Source organism: Vidua chalybeata, chromosome Z (genome assembly GCF_026979565.1).
Source record: "Vidua chalybeata isolate OUT-0048 chromosome Z, bVidCha1 merged haplotype, whole genome shotgun sequence".
Lineage (NCBI taxonomy): Eukaryota > Metazoa > Chordata > Aves > Passeriformes > Viduidae > Vidua > Vidua chalybeata.
This window is the reverse complement of record NC_071570.1, coordinates 58,921,582-58,935,975: the sequence shown is the minus strand read 5'-3', so window position 1 is coordinate 58,935,975 and position 14,394 is coordinate 58,921,582. Positions and strand designations below refer to the sequence as shown.

At 42.6% G+C, this 14,394-nt stretch overlaps 1 long non-coding RNA gene across 1 annotated transcript; it reads left to right on the top strand.

Moving 5' to 3' along the window:
• The first annotated feature begins 12,274 nt into the window (after positions 1-12,274).
• LOC128781903 (uncharacterized) lies at positions 12,275-14,049 on the top strand. Its single transcript, XR_008428556.1, has 3 exons — positions 12,275-12,361; positions 13,400-13,452; positions 13,969-14,049. It is a non-coding gene; the product is annotated as an uncharacterized LOC128781903 (long non-coding RNA).
• Positions 14,050-14,394: the final 345 nt, after the last annotated feature.

Genomic DNA, 14,394 nt, shown 5'->3' with positions numbered 1-14,394 from the left:
CTGCAATGCCTTTTGGCTTTTCTCAGATATTAGTGCCTAGCACTACACTGGCAGTCACTTCTTATCAATTCACGTGTTGGTTTCGCCAGTCTTGTGATTTTATATTCTCCACAGCCCCTGAAAGCTACTTTAGACCTCTTTCCTCACATTTGCAAGGCTGCTGTGCCATAACTAAGCCAAAAGTACTAAAAAGCTCCTTCCTTTTTAAGAAGCAGCAATGTTTTATGGGCTGTGGCCCAGGACTTAGGATCAGAAAAGACCATTGCCCAGGGTGGGGAAATAAATGTGCCCAGCATAGCTGGAGTATTGCAGTGACTAGCAATAAACCTTTCAGAGGAAATAGACAAGGAAGGAGATGTGGTGGGGCTGCAGTCCACGCTCAATGCTCTGCCGCAGCCCGAGCCGCTGCCCCGCACACTCTGGCTGTCCCTTGTACATCCTCACACCGCTCTGCTGACACGGTTTTGCCATTTTTAGCAAAGCGAGTGGCCGCTGGATGTCACTGTGTGGTCTCTGACAGACAGACACACAGACATTATTCTCTGTCTCAAAATACAGCAACTGGCGTCCTTAAGGACAAAACCGAAGAAACAAACCAAATCAATCCAACCAGAAAGACGAGCTTACCGGTGCACACTGGGACAGCTGTTCGTGGCATTCACCCCTGGAAGAGCAGATGACCCAGGAGCGCCGGGGACGAGCGGGGCCCCTGCTAAAAGAGAGGTGACACTGCAAGGCTGGGATTGCTGGCTGAACCGTGGGGAACCTCGGCTGAGGTACTCGATCAGTTTCAGGTCTGTGAACTTTGTACACTTCGTACACTTAGAGAAGCAAAGAGGACTTTTTCACATATGCAGCACTGGGAGGTCATAGATCATTTTGGCACTGGCCATGCAAGGTAGAAGCACAACATTGCTCCTTCCAGTCCTTTCTCAATTATCTCCTCTAACAGAAATCTGTGCGGCAGATACTCAGGTTTCCAATTTGCTGGTCATTCTCCTGCTTGAGAGCTGCAGTTGCAGAGCACTCAAAGTCTGCAAGTGCTGGATTGAAGCAGGTCCTGCAACCTGGATTTGTTGCTCTGGCCTGTGAGGTGTAAAAATTTCACACAATCCTACACTACTCAAGCCACAATACCTTCCCCTGCAAAGGCCTGCCCTGGCTTGAAACCTGCCCTGGCTTTAAACCAGGCCTGGACACAGAGAGGCTGAATAGTGAAAGCTTGTCTCTAGGAAAACTTTTCCCTCAAGGGACTTCCAGACATCTGTTGAGACAAGGAGCCACAGAAAAGGCTGTACTGACCATGTGCTGAGCACCTGGCATCTCTCTTGCACTGGGGAGTGCTGAGGAACCCTGTCCTTGGGAGTTGTTATTCAGAAGAAAACATCCTTGAAAGACAAGGAGATACGATAACTGTGTCCTTCTCATTTTTGGAATTTCTGACACCATTTTCTTGTGTGCCATAAGGCTGAGCACTCAACATGGATGGAAGTCAGTGGGAGTTGCCTTCTGAGCCACTCAGCAGGACTACAAAGATCTCATGAGCCCATGCAAGGAGAACATTAGAAGGGACAAATCCCAACTAGAACTGGATGTGGGGGGGAAAGTGGGGACAAAGGATGAGGAAATGGCTGAAGTACATAATTCCTTCTTTGCCTCAGTCTTGAAACATGACCAAGTTGTTCTCTGGGTAGCCAGGGCCTGGTGCTAGAAGACAGGGACAGGGAGCAGAACAAAGCTCCCAAACTCCAAGGTGAAATGATTAGAGCCACACCACTTAGACACACACACAAGCCTGTGGGGCCAAAGGGAATTCACACAAAGGTGCTATGAGAAGTGGCACAAGTGTTCACCAAGCCACCTGCCATCATTTCCCAGCAGTCCTGGCTAACTGCAGAGGTGCCAGGCGAGTGGACATTGGCAAAAGCAATGCCCATGCATAAGCTTGACTTGGGCAGTGGGGAGGTCAGGGAGCAGATTCTGTTCAGAGCCACGACACGGCATGTGCAGAACAAGCAGGGGATCAGGGCCAGCCTGCATGGCTTCCTGAATGGGCAGATGCTGCTTGACCAGCCTGATCTCCTCCTGGGAGCAGGTGACCTCATCCTGTGGATGAGGTACAGACTGTGGGTGTTGACCACCTGGATTTTAATGTGTCTTTGACACTGTTTCCTACAGGATACTCTGGGAGAAAGCGGCTGGTGTGGCTTGGAGGGGTGCACTGCTCACTGAGTTAAAAACTGGCTGGTTGGCCAGGAGCTGCATCCAGCTGGCAGCCAGTCTCCAGTGGTGTTCCCCAGGGCTCAGTCCTGGGGCCAGCCCTGCTTAACAGCTGTGTCGATGGTTTGGACAAGGGGATGGAGTGGCCCTCAGTGAGTTTGCAGTGACACCAAGTTAGGCAGGAGTTCTGATCTGCTGGACAGCAGGAAGGATCTACAGAGGTCCCTGGACAAGCTGGATTGATGGGAGGAGGTCGGTGGTGTGAGGTTCAACAAGGCCAGGTGCTGGGTCCTGCCCTTGGGTCACAACAGTCCGCTGCAGCATTCCATGGGCTGGGGCAGAGTGGCTGGAAAGCTGCCCAGTAGGAGAGGACGTGGGGCTGTTGGCCCACAGGTGGCTGGACCTGAGCCAGCGTGTGTCCAGGTGGGCAAAAAGGCTACTGGCATCCTGCCTTGGATCAGCAGTGGTGTGGCCAGCAGGTCCAGAGCAGGGATTTGTCCCCCTGTTCCCGGCACTGGTGAGGCAGCACCAGGAATCCGGCCTTTGGCTTTGGGGCCCTGAGCACAAGACATTGGGAGTGGGAGCAAGTCCACAAAGCTGGGGAAGGGTCTGGAGCACAGGACTTAGGAGGAATGACTGAGGGAGCTGTGGGTGTTTAGCCTGGAGCAAAGGAGGCCTTATCACTCTCTAGAGCTGCCTCAGGGGAGGTTGTAGTGAGGTGGGGGCTGGTCTCTTCCTCCAGGGAAGAGGTGACAGGACAAGAGCAAAAGGCCTCTGGTTGTGCTGGGGGAGCTTCATTTTGTCTATGAAGAAAACGTTTTCACTGAATGGTTTGTCAAGCCTTGGAACAGGCTGTGCATGGAACACTGGAGTCACCATGCCTGCAGGTACAGTACACGAAAGCTGTTTGGATGTGGCATTTAGGGACATGTTTACTGATGCGCTTGGGAGAGTTAGTTCATGGTTGGATTCCATGGTCTTTGTGGTTATTTCCAACCAAAACAATTGCATGATTCTAAAGCAGTATTTAGGAGCACACTACTTCAGGAAGTTACTTGGGCTTTTGTGCCTCTTGTCCCTTGAACCTGGGCAGCATCCTGGACATCTTGAGTAAACAAGAGCTTTGTTCTCCATCCTCCGAACCTGCAGCCAGTTCTCATCAAGCATCCGTGCAGCTGATTTGGATGAGGGAGTTGATCTTCCAAAAAATGGTGTTTTCTGGGCTGCTGTTCTACTGGATGTGACTGTTCTACAGTGATGTGACTGAGCTCAGAGACCACTGGATGTGGGGTAGTAAGGAACAGGATGTTAGGTGAACAGACTTTCAATAATAAAACTTTTATTTACTGTTTTTTGCACTCATTCCAACTTGGAAGAGACTGCCCACATAAGTAGGCAGGCTTAAAATAAGTACCCCTGGAGGTATTTATGAGATGTGATGCTGCAATTTTTAGGAACAGGATTTAGTGGTGGCATTGGTTTATATTTCAGTGTAAAGATTTTAAATATTTTTTACAACTTAAGCAATGCTTTGACTTCGCATGCACTGCCATAATGCTAAAACTCCATCTGTCCTCCTGCTCCCATATACAAGAGCTAAGAACTTTTTCACAACATTCATCCAGGACATAGAAAAGTGGAGTACGATCCCCCCTCCACATCTTAGGTTTGTCTAAGAACATCCCCCTCTCACATCTCCCCAGAAAGCATCTCTTCAGTTTCCCATCTGTGAGTGTTCCCGGGCAAAGCACTCTCGGTCAGGAAGCTATTAGAAGCTATTCCTCAAGCCAGAGGGTCCAAAGTTACCTTAAAGCATTCTCATAGTGCAATTTGAAGGGTCTCAGGCAGAGATAATATCGCAAAATGTTGAAAATCTTTCACAGTTCAGAGTGCATTTTATATGATGTATAGAAAAGGAACACCAATGATATAACCAGCTGCTTTTCCTGCTCCCTGTTTTATCACATATTTTTTGAATAGGCCTATTGTTAGCGTCCTCATCTTGGAAATCAAAAGGAAAAATAGAGGGGGGGAAAAAACTGTTTAATGATTCCTTAATGGACTCCATATATTAGCCAAGCTCCTGGTTACCTGAGAAAATCATGTGTAAAAGGAAATGGGTATATCTTGCCCAAAAGATTTTGGGAATACACAGGCAGTTATGAATTTATACATTAGGCAACTACTAGGCAGATTTACCAATCTATGTTACTTTTGTAACATAGTTGTTTCAGACTATGTTTCAGACTTGTTTCAGACTATGTTTGTAACATAGTTGTTTCACCCATTATGGTAAGTTTTTATCGAGGTCCAGAGCTAAATCTTACTCTCCGTCAGTTTCATGTTTCCCACCTGAACCATTGTAAAAGAAAAAGGACCGATGATGGTCAAAGCTGGTATCAAAGATTTTAATGCCCTACAACAGCATATCTTCAACCAGTTTAACAATCTGAAATTTGTGTGGGGTATTACTACAAGCTATTTAATGCAGAGCAAAAGCTTAACTACAAGGGAATTTGACTACTGCATCCACCCAAGCAGTTGAGCAATGACAAGATTCACGGCTTTATTTCTCTCTCTGAGCCACATTATATACCTGTAATATATCCACTTCTGTATATAAATAATAAATAAAAATAATAATAAAAAGGGAGACTATCCAGGATTGCAAAGGAATCCAGAGAATCCCTGGTTGCTAGTCTATCCGTCTGAAACCCCAATACTCAAGAAGTCTAAGCAAAGTTCACCTAATTTTACAAGAGGAAGTTTGGTAGTCTCAAAGTTACAAGTTCCTCTGCTTTGCACTTCCAGCTTTCCTCAAATATAAATTAGTTAAAGCAGGAAACCAAATGACAAAACTCTATCACTGAATACTCTTCACACCTCATGTCTTCCTCCTTTTGCTATCAAAATATCAAAAATAGTACTAAATTAACACTCAGAAACATTAAGTAAGCAACGCCTCTTATGCTCCTGTGTACCAGTTTGTGTTTCCACTGTGACCACTAGAATAGACATAGATTAATTGAAATGGGATCCAAAGGCACATGTCCAGGCTAGGAGCCACATAGCAGTATGGATATACAAAGACCAAGTAAATCTTGATGAAAGAGAACACCTGATAGGAACACAGAGATCAAAATCAATATTTTATTATCTAAATAAAACAAAACTTTCAAAACCAAACTCTACACTAAAAACTGTCTTCCCCTAGAAAAAGAAACAACAATATTTATGGTTTCTGAACAGTGTATCAAAAATGCAAATAGAAGTAGAAAGATAATTTGAAGACCAAAGTCTCACCTTGTTTAAGCCCAAATTGTTCAACTGTTGCTCCACTGATGGAACAAAGTTTCTTAAATTGGGCATTTAAATAACTAACAGTAAAACTTGACAGAAAAAATGAAATGGCAATGCAGTGGGATCAGTGATGTTGGCTATTTGCTCCGAAGAGACAACCATCTAAACTCACATGATTAAGAGCTACCTCAGATTTCTCTTAAAAGGATGTATCCACCTCATGGCTTTCTACTGGAAAATACAAAACAAAACAAAACACTACAGCCCACTTCTGATATAAACTAGTGAAACTAGTGAAGCATAAACCATGTGGGCCACGATGATTCATCAGAATTTACATAGTAGCTGCATGCAAGGTTTCATCTCCTTTCAACAGGCAACCTAGCTTAATATCCTTGATCTGCTCTGTGAAAGCTATTGTTAATAAGATCAAGGAAAAACATTGCTCCAGCTACCAGAACAAGAATTGCAGTAATCAGGGCTGAAAGAAGAGGAGTGATAATTATGTTCTACTCCAGGCATAGCAGCAAACTGCAGGCATATAATTCTATTACTGCCATTATTGATGGCCACATTTCTAAATTTAACATCAGACGCCTAGGACCTCTTTATGCCTACAAATTATTTTAATTTCATCGCAGATGATTATTCAGGGCTGTAATCCATTAAAAAGTAAGGGTAAAAATCTCTTTTGCTTCTCCTTTAAGAGAAGCAAACTTTGAGCATTTTTGAGCAACTTCCTAAGCAGTCTTGGAAATAAAAGAAATAGAGCATTTACCTGTTGACACACATACACAGATGGTACACTGAGCCCAAAAGAAACTCATGAGGCCAATATGGATGCACAGGGTGAGCTCTGCTAGTCAGCTGCCACCTTTCCTCCTGGCAAAATTAGTTGACGTGGGAGATGGGGGGGGCAGAGAGTGTCTGATTAGGCAGCATTTAGGTGAAATTGCACCTGTATCAAAGCACTGTACAACATATCACAGCCATTCACCTCCCTGCAAGAAAAAATTAGGTCATCTCAGAGTGATGGGAGCAATGCATGGCACAAATTGACTTCAAGGTGCTACGGAGACCAGAAGATTTTGCCACAATCCTCTGGCACTGTTGGCCTCCTGAGTACGCAGGGTCCCAAGCACACCCGTCTCCTTGTCACAGCAACCTGGGATACCTCACTTCCCATTTCCTGCTCCATCTGCACGTTACCCCGCAGGGTGGCCAGCTGCAGGGCTCAGAGTCCAGCACTCATTTTCATCCGCAGGGTCACCAACGAGCAGAGCAGAATGCTGCATGTGCGGGGTTCATTCATCAGCACAAGTCTCATCACCCACCCCTGCACTGCCTTCCCTTGAGCCTTGCTCCAAGCAGGGCTCCCTGCTGCCAGGTCCCTGTCTGATTAGCACCAGTGTCCCAGAGCTCCATGGTGGTAATGCTAGGCTCCCATAAAGCCAGAGTTTTCACTTGCTGAGTGCTCTGCCTCACCCCTGAGGAATCTGTACTGCCTTGCATTCATAACATGTGCAATTAAGCAAACCAAGAGGCTTCAACAGGTGAGGCTCTGGGGAGATCACAGGTTGCTTGCTGTAAGTTGCATGGTCACCGCTGTCCTAAATGGAGGCACCAATCCCTTCCAGTGAGGAAGTGTCTCCAAGAAAAAAAGAGCAGCTGCCAAGCCAAAGGCCAGAGGTAGAAATAGACAGCTACAACAGAAGTGTTGAGCATTAGTTAAGGAGGGTGCTATAATGAGCTTGTAGCTCATAGGTACAGACTGAGGTTAGAGGATTAAACTGTGATTAGAGTCCCACTGCTTCCGTTGCCAGTCTTTGGGTCACAAGTGATCTTTACAGATAATTTCTTACCATGCTGTTGCCTCAGGTATATTCATTTGCTCCACTGCCACTACAATGAACCACCACATGTGGCCCATCACAGGACCTCAGTAAGCAGATTGTTGATAACCATTCTTGGCACAGATCTGCTTGGATTTTGATGCACAGAAGGAGCACCATTTTGTTGAGTGCTTTACAGAACACTAACAATGCTATAATAGTTGTCATCTGCACTGGTATCTGGTATGGGTGTGGTCATTTGTGTTTCTTGAGTTTTGTACCTGTTTCTGTTGAGATGGTGGATTACAAACACCAGCTGAAAGGGTTATACCACTATCAGATCTTGCCATTTTCATGTTAGAAAAGCATTCTCCAGAGTACTTAATTCAGACTTCTCCCCTTCCTCTAAAACCACAGACATGCTTATGCATTTCTATGGGTTTCTTACCTGCATTTGTTCAACATGCAGCAACTGCCACCAAAAAAAACCACAAAAAAAATAGCAGGATAAAATTATAACATTTATCCTACAGCTTGAAAATATTCACTTTATTTTTGTAAAAAAGCACTGGAAAATATACAGGTAGATAAAAGCCAGAATTAAATGTCCTACAACTAAATAGAAGTTCTAGGGTAAGCTTTGCATTTTTACATTTTTTAAGGTAATGTTTTGACCAATTTTTTTATCAATACAGTAGTTTATTTTTATTAAGTTCACCTCTCTTAGCATACAGTACATTGACTTTTGGGGTAGATATTGGTCTTTTGAATGATCTGTCAAATATCTGAAAAATGCTTTCTTAGCTTTTGACTGGTTGCAAGCAGCTCATTCTCTCTGACCAGCTAATAAAAGAACAGGACATTTTAAATGGTTTGACAAACTGGAGTATATCCAAATCCTTCTCTGGGAAATTAATTTCTGTACATATGAATCTGAGGTGTGTTTTTTAAAAGATTATGCAGCTAGCAATTGAAACTTCTTCTTCAGTTAAGACTTCAAGGAAAATCCATGCCTTACAAAATCTCCAGCCAGGTCGAGGAAATCAGAAGTTAATATTTCTATCGTAATGTAATTAAATTATGAGTTGGGATTGGATATTTGAAAGTGTTTAGTACCTAATCCTTCCTAGGTAGTTCAAAATGTAAATGCCCAAGAAGTTGAATTTTTCTCCTTCAGCCAAATAGACCTTTTGCAACTGAGTTACTGAGGTTATTCAGAAGGGTCACAGACCCAGCCACAGTAGGTTATTTAGACTATATGAGAGAGATACAATATATATTTTAATACAAGCAGTTCAGTGGTCCTACAAGCTTGCATGTCCTTCAAAATTGTAACATCTAAAATAAAAACTAGAATGCCTTTTATTGTATTAGGGGAGCTCTAGTTACCAACTATCATTTTTCTATGTCCCACATGTGACTGAGCTCAGAGACCACTGGATGTGGTGTAGTGAGGAACAAGATGTTAGGTGAACAGAGGTCTGGAATTAATCAGTGGGCTGGATAAGGGTCTCTGATTAGACACCTTGGTCTCCAGGACGTGGATTTGAGTTACTTGTGCCAGGTAATGTTGAACTTAAGCTCTGGTTGAAAAGTCAGGCTTTAAGGCATAGCAGTCTTTCTGGTATATAATATATACATAACTGTATTTGATATATGTTTATGGATTTATATATTTTGTGTTCTTCTTGACAGTTTGTAAAAACAGGTTTATGCTCTCATGGAACTCTTGTTTTGTTATATTTTGTTGTTGTACTGCTAATTGCAACAAGGGCATTTTCTGATGGTTGTTTATTCATCAAATAGATTGTTTTTACATCTGCAGTAGGAGTTGGCACATTTCATTGCAACTCTGTTTTGCCTTCATGTCCTTCTACTGTACACATTATTGACTGGGCTCAGTTTTCCAACACTTAGTAATGTCTCACCCTTACATTCCCAATTTCCACAAATTCTGCAGAGATCTTATATTCTTCAGATGGATGAGACTATTTGTCATAATAATTTTGCTAAGTCCTGACTACTGGCTGTGACACAAACTAATTTATTCCCTAATTACTCCACTTGATAGCTCTTTAAATTTAGAGGGCTTTGTCTTATTCTTTAGGGTGTTGTGGCACCTGAGTCTTATAAGGAAAATATTTCTTCTCCAAGGGAATTCATTCAAAAGGGCAGCAAGTCTCAAATTTTGCATCCATGGAAATAGACAGTAAGTCTCCAACAGTTCAGAGCTTGCTGTATGTGGCAGTGTGGAAGATCTCAGTATTAATTATTTTCCTTCAGTTTCACTTTATTTGGAATAATGGGAAAAGTTGTAACCATTTATCACAATCTTGTCAAGTTTCCTCCCAGTTGGGAAGTAGCAGGCAAATAAATATATTTTCCCCATTTTCAGTTGTCTTTGCATTATTAATTTGGCACAAAACTAGAATGGTCCCACTGTCTGACATGAAGTAAGACTGTTCAAGGTGGAGAGAGTTATTAGCTCAGTTGATTGCTCACATCAAGCTGTTATTTTTCCCAATGTCAGGGCCTCCAGCTGGGTGGGCCAAACACCTCCTCTGTGCTGTGTTGCTCTCTGCCTTGTTGGAGGTAGAGCTAGCGGGATAGACAGCCACTTGGAGTTAGTAATCTCTATTGTGATCCCAACTGATGAGCTCCACATTGATGAGAGAGAGAGGACAACAGTGCCTTCCACATATTACAGCATCAGTAAAAAAAAAAAAAAATAGACAGAAATGAGAATTGCAGAAAGGAATAGATAATCAATGCTTGCTCTTGCCCCTTGTTTCTCTCTGCAGGGCCACAGATGTAAACGAATGTAAAGGTATAATTATTTTCTTTTTCTGAAGTGAGGCTATTGTCTGTGTCTGTGAAGGAAGCAGCTGTATGCTATCAGCATGAGGCATTGTGGTCAGGGTGAGCTGAGATGCGTGGAATCCTGGGGGAGTGCACAGTGCAATCTTTTTTGATGCCACTTGAAAATGAGGGTGCTGTGTCCTTCCCCTCCCAGACTATCTTTGCTCTGTCACCTGGCTCCTGTCTGGTAAGGGTCCAGTGCTTCCATCAGGAGTAGTGTTCTCCACCCTTTTCTCTGGCTTTTTCAACTGTTGAATCCTTGTCTGCTGTAGGAGCAAGTGAACTCATAGCTATCTACAGCTCTTTTCCCTCCACCTTGTGTTTTGTTTGAAGGAACCAAATGAGCAATGAGACCTGACATAAGATATTTGGTTTTTGTAATAGGGATTGTTTGTATTGGAACACCAAAAATGTAATTTAGATGTTAAATATTTATGAATATGCATGTTAAATGTATACGTGCACACACAAATATGTGTGCGTACATATTTCATATATGGCTATAGCAGAGCTTTGTCTTTCTCTCTAAATTGTCTCATTTTGAGAGACAATAGTTGATAACTTTATGAAAGTTTCTGATATAATTAGCCAGTCAGAATGGCTCACTAATCCTCATTTCTATTGTTTATTCAGAACACTTCCAGTTCTTGCATCCATTCCCTATAGTCATCTTTAGGCTTTAGCTTTAGCATGAGATCTTTAACCTTAATGACAGCATGTAGGTCTGGCTGAACTCTTCTTCCTCTTCCAGAAGACAGACAAACTTCTTTTGTGATCAGTCATTGGAAAATCATGCAAACTTGCATCAGAAGGCTGAGCAGTGTTAAAGCAGGCCACATTTTTTTTTTAAACTCCTAAATATGGGTATAGGGATGCTTTTCATCTCTACCATGTTTTTTGAATATATCATTTATATTCCATGGAATCTATGTGAAACCAGACTTAACAGGTCTAGCAAGGCAGAACTTTCTTGCAAAGTGTTCTTTGTCCTGAGAAGAAACTGCAAAGAACCAATAGGAATTGCTTACAGTGGTGCAGCAAGTGTTGAAAATCAGGGAACATACTCAAATGTCTGAATGTGAATATAGATGCCTAGGTTTGAAATCTTTGGCCATGATAATATAAACTTAGGAACTTTTACAAGCAGTGCTCTGTATCTGTATCATGTTGTGAACTTTGAACTAAAGATGTTAGTCTGTGGTGATTATAATCTTTGATTTGCTTAGCTAAACCATATATGTAAAAAGTCGTGTTCCAATTACCTGGAACTACTTCCCCCCCACACCAAATAAATAATTTTTCAGCTAAAGATAAGACAGAAGAAGTTTTAGTATTTTTAGAATTAGTTTGGCCAAGCAGAAGTTAAAGTAGTATTAGTTTACAAAGTCTAGCTATGAGATTTGTATTACACCTTTACAGTGAGAGTAGGTGGAAGGTGCTTTCCACTTAGAGTCATTGTAAAGAACTTTTTTGAGAACATTTTTATGGCAGCCATATGGAAGTTGTAGATATAAGGCAGAAGAGTAACTCTGGCCATTTGCCTTCTTTCTCCTGCTATGTAGTACAGTCAATAACTTTTAAATAATTTGCAGCTGCAGATAAAAGGCTGATTTTTTTCTGAAAATTAAAGTAATTTTGTATTTTTTTCCAAGAACAAAAAGGAGTTGTTAGGACCTCTATAACTGTTGTGCTCTACAATAGACTTTTATGGATGCTCTTTTATGGATCAGATACAGCCTGTATATAGAGCAGGTGTGCTCACAAAATGTGCTTGAAAGAGAACAGGATGCTTAATGGATTTATGCCTAGCTTTGTTACATTTGGATAGTCTCTCTTTGTGTTGCCGCCAAAGATGCTATTTCAGGCTCCCAGGTTTCTCCAGTACCACTTGAACTGAACACTTTGTGCTCAGTTGAGATGACAAACAGGAGAATAGAACCCCCTGTCTATTTCAAATACTGTGTGCAGACAAAAACAAGATACCAGGTCATTTACCCAAACCATGGGTTATACCACTTCTGGGGCTTGTGCTTCTTGCAGGATCCTCTCAGGGAGAGACACAGCTTCATCCCAAGCTGCTGCTGCTCGCAGTCACCTCTCCAGGTGAAGCAGAACCACTGTTCTTGCTCTGTGTTCGTGTTTTCACAGAGGTGAGTAGCCCAGGCTGGGGAGGAGGACCTCTCTGTGCAGCATCTGTGCAGGTATCAGCTAAGAAAACAGACATGGACATAACAGGCCAATGTGATAAGGGAGTGTAGGAAACAGACAAGTAGAAGGAAGTAATTTGACAGCACCACGCCACTCCATCAATAACCTAGCTAGATGAGTTTTCTGTAGGCATTGAGACTTGCATATAACCTTGAAGGACTACTGGTAGAGTAATGAGATCCCTCAGAAGTCCTTCCCAGACATGTAAAGCAGCCTATGAGGGAGGCTGGAATCATGACTGACTGGAGAAATAGAGAACAGGCAGGGGCATGAAATGGGCAAGAAATACAAGATCTAGAGGCAAGAATGGCAGTCATGTTTGTGCAGTCATAGCCACATGTTCCTCTCCTGTGATTGTTGGTCACTACTGAGAGTCTGCAATGGCAGTGAGACAAAAGTGCCTCAGACCAGCAGGCAATTGTCTACAGCAGCAGTTTGGATTTCAGAATTTATGAGGTTATGGTTTCATTAACAAGTTTGGAGTTAAACTCTCTCCCTAGCCACTCTGGGATTTCCTACTGTAGTTTATAATTTTGTACAGCAGTAAACAAAGGAGAAGACAGTCCCCAGTTCTGTTGATGGACAAGATCAGATTCTTGCAGCATGGGCTACAATATTAAAACCAGGTAATAAATTCAAGAGCTCACAATCAACTTAAAAATCCTTTTTTCTTTCTGACATAATTTTCCATATTGCTGCTGATAAAAGAAAGACAAGATTATTTCAGTTGAAGCACCAGCTGTACTGTTTAATTAACATTTTTGTGTTAGGTGTATCTTCTAGATTAAATTACCTTTCATTTTCTTCCTCAGGATATTGCGTTTTATATAGGTCTCTCCTAACAGTGCAAGAGTTAAGGGCACTAAAGCTAATTTCAGTTGTTTAAAAAGTAAATTTTGAGTTGTCTATCTCCTTTTAGAGTCTGTGTATCACACAAATTCAAACACTGACCTAATTTTTTTTCCTCTGTTTATCTGAAGATAAACCAGGATTAGCAGTGCTGAAGAGGGATATAATTGATGTGAACTTAAAGGTAAGAAGGAGTCCTTTCAGGCATATTCCCACTCAGATTTTTGGCAACACAGAGAGTCTTCAATTTCTTGCAATTGAAGTAATCTGTTTGAGGCTCAGAAACAGAACTGTTGGTCATAGAACCATTTTTCATCTTCTCGGCCTTCTGTCATGTCTGACAGGCAGTACATAGGGATGAGAATGGACGGATGGATGGAGGAGACAGGTGGGGCTGGAAGGGGCAGCCGTGGGGGAACTGGTGGGGCACTCGTAGCTGTTAGGCTATGAGTGTTAATTGTGGAAGGAGAAGGCCTGGCAACCCACCCTGACTGCTGATCCTGAAGGTGATGCCAGCTTCCACCAGTCACCGCATCAGCTCAGGCATAAAGATCCAATACTTCAAGCTACATCTATGCTGTAATTTTATATCCTACATATGAATGGGCTACACTTTGAGGTGCCCATATAGCCTCAGTTACACCCCTGAGGTTTGTGTTCAGCAGATTTAATTATATGACTATTACCATTTTGTCCACAGGATTTTGCCTCAGACTGTGCATGAGATGGAATTGCTCTGGGGATGAATAAGAGGTGTGCAACAATAGAAGCATTTGTCTGCGGGAATCAGATTTCATTTCTTTATGGAGTCTGAAAAAGCTGGTTGGTATCTAACAACACTTTATGTGGGGAAAAATGCATTTGGGTTTTGATGTGGCTTTTAAAAATTTTCTTCTTGAATTGGTATCAGAATTACGGGGTTTATTTTGCTTCCTTGATGCCTGATGCATAAACTAATTATAACAAGACCCTACCAGTCCTGTGCTATTAAGTGAAGCCTCCCTTCCTCTGCCTGGCTCACAAGGAGGTGGAGAAGGCTAGAGGGGAGGCAGATGGCGGCATGCACAGACAGGGAGGAAAGGGAATGCATGGAGGACCTTTTCAGGGCTTTGCAACTTTAATAATG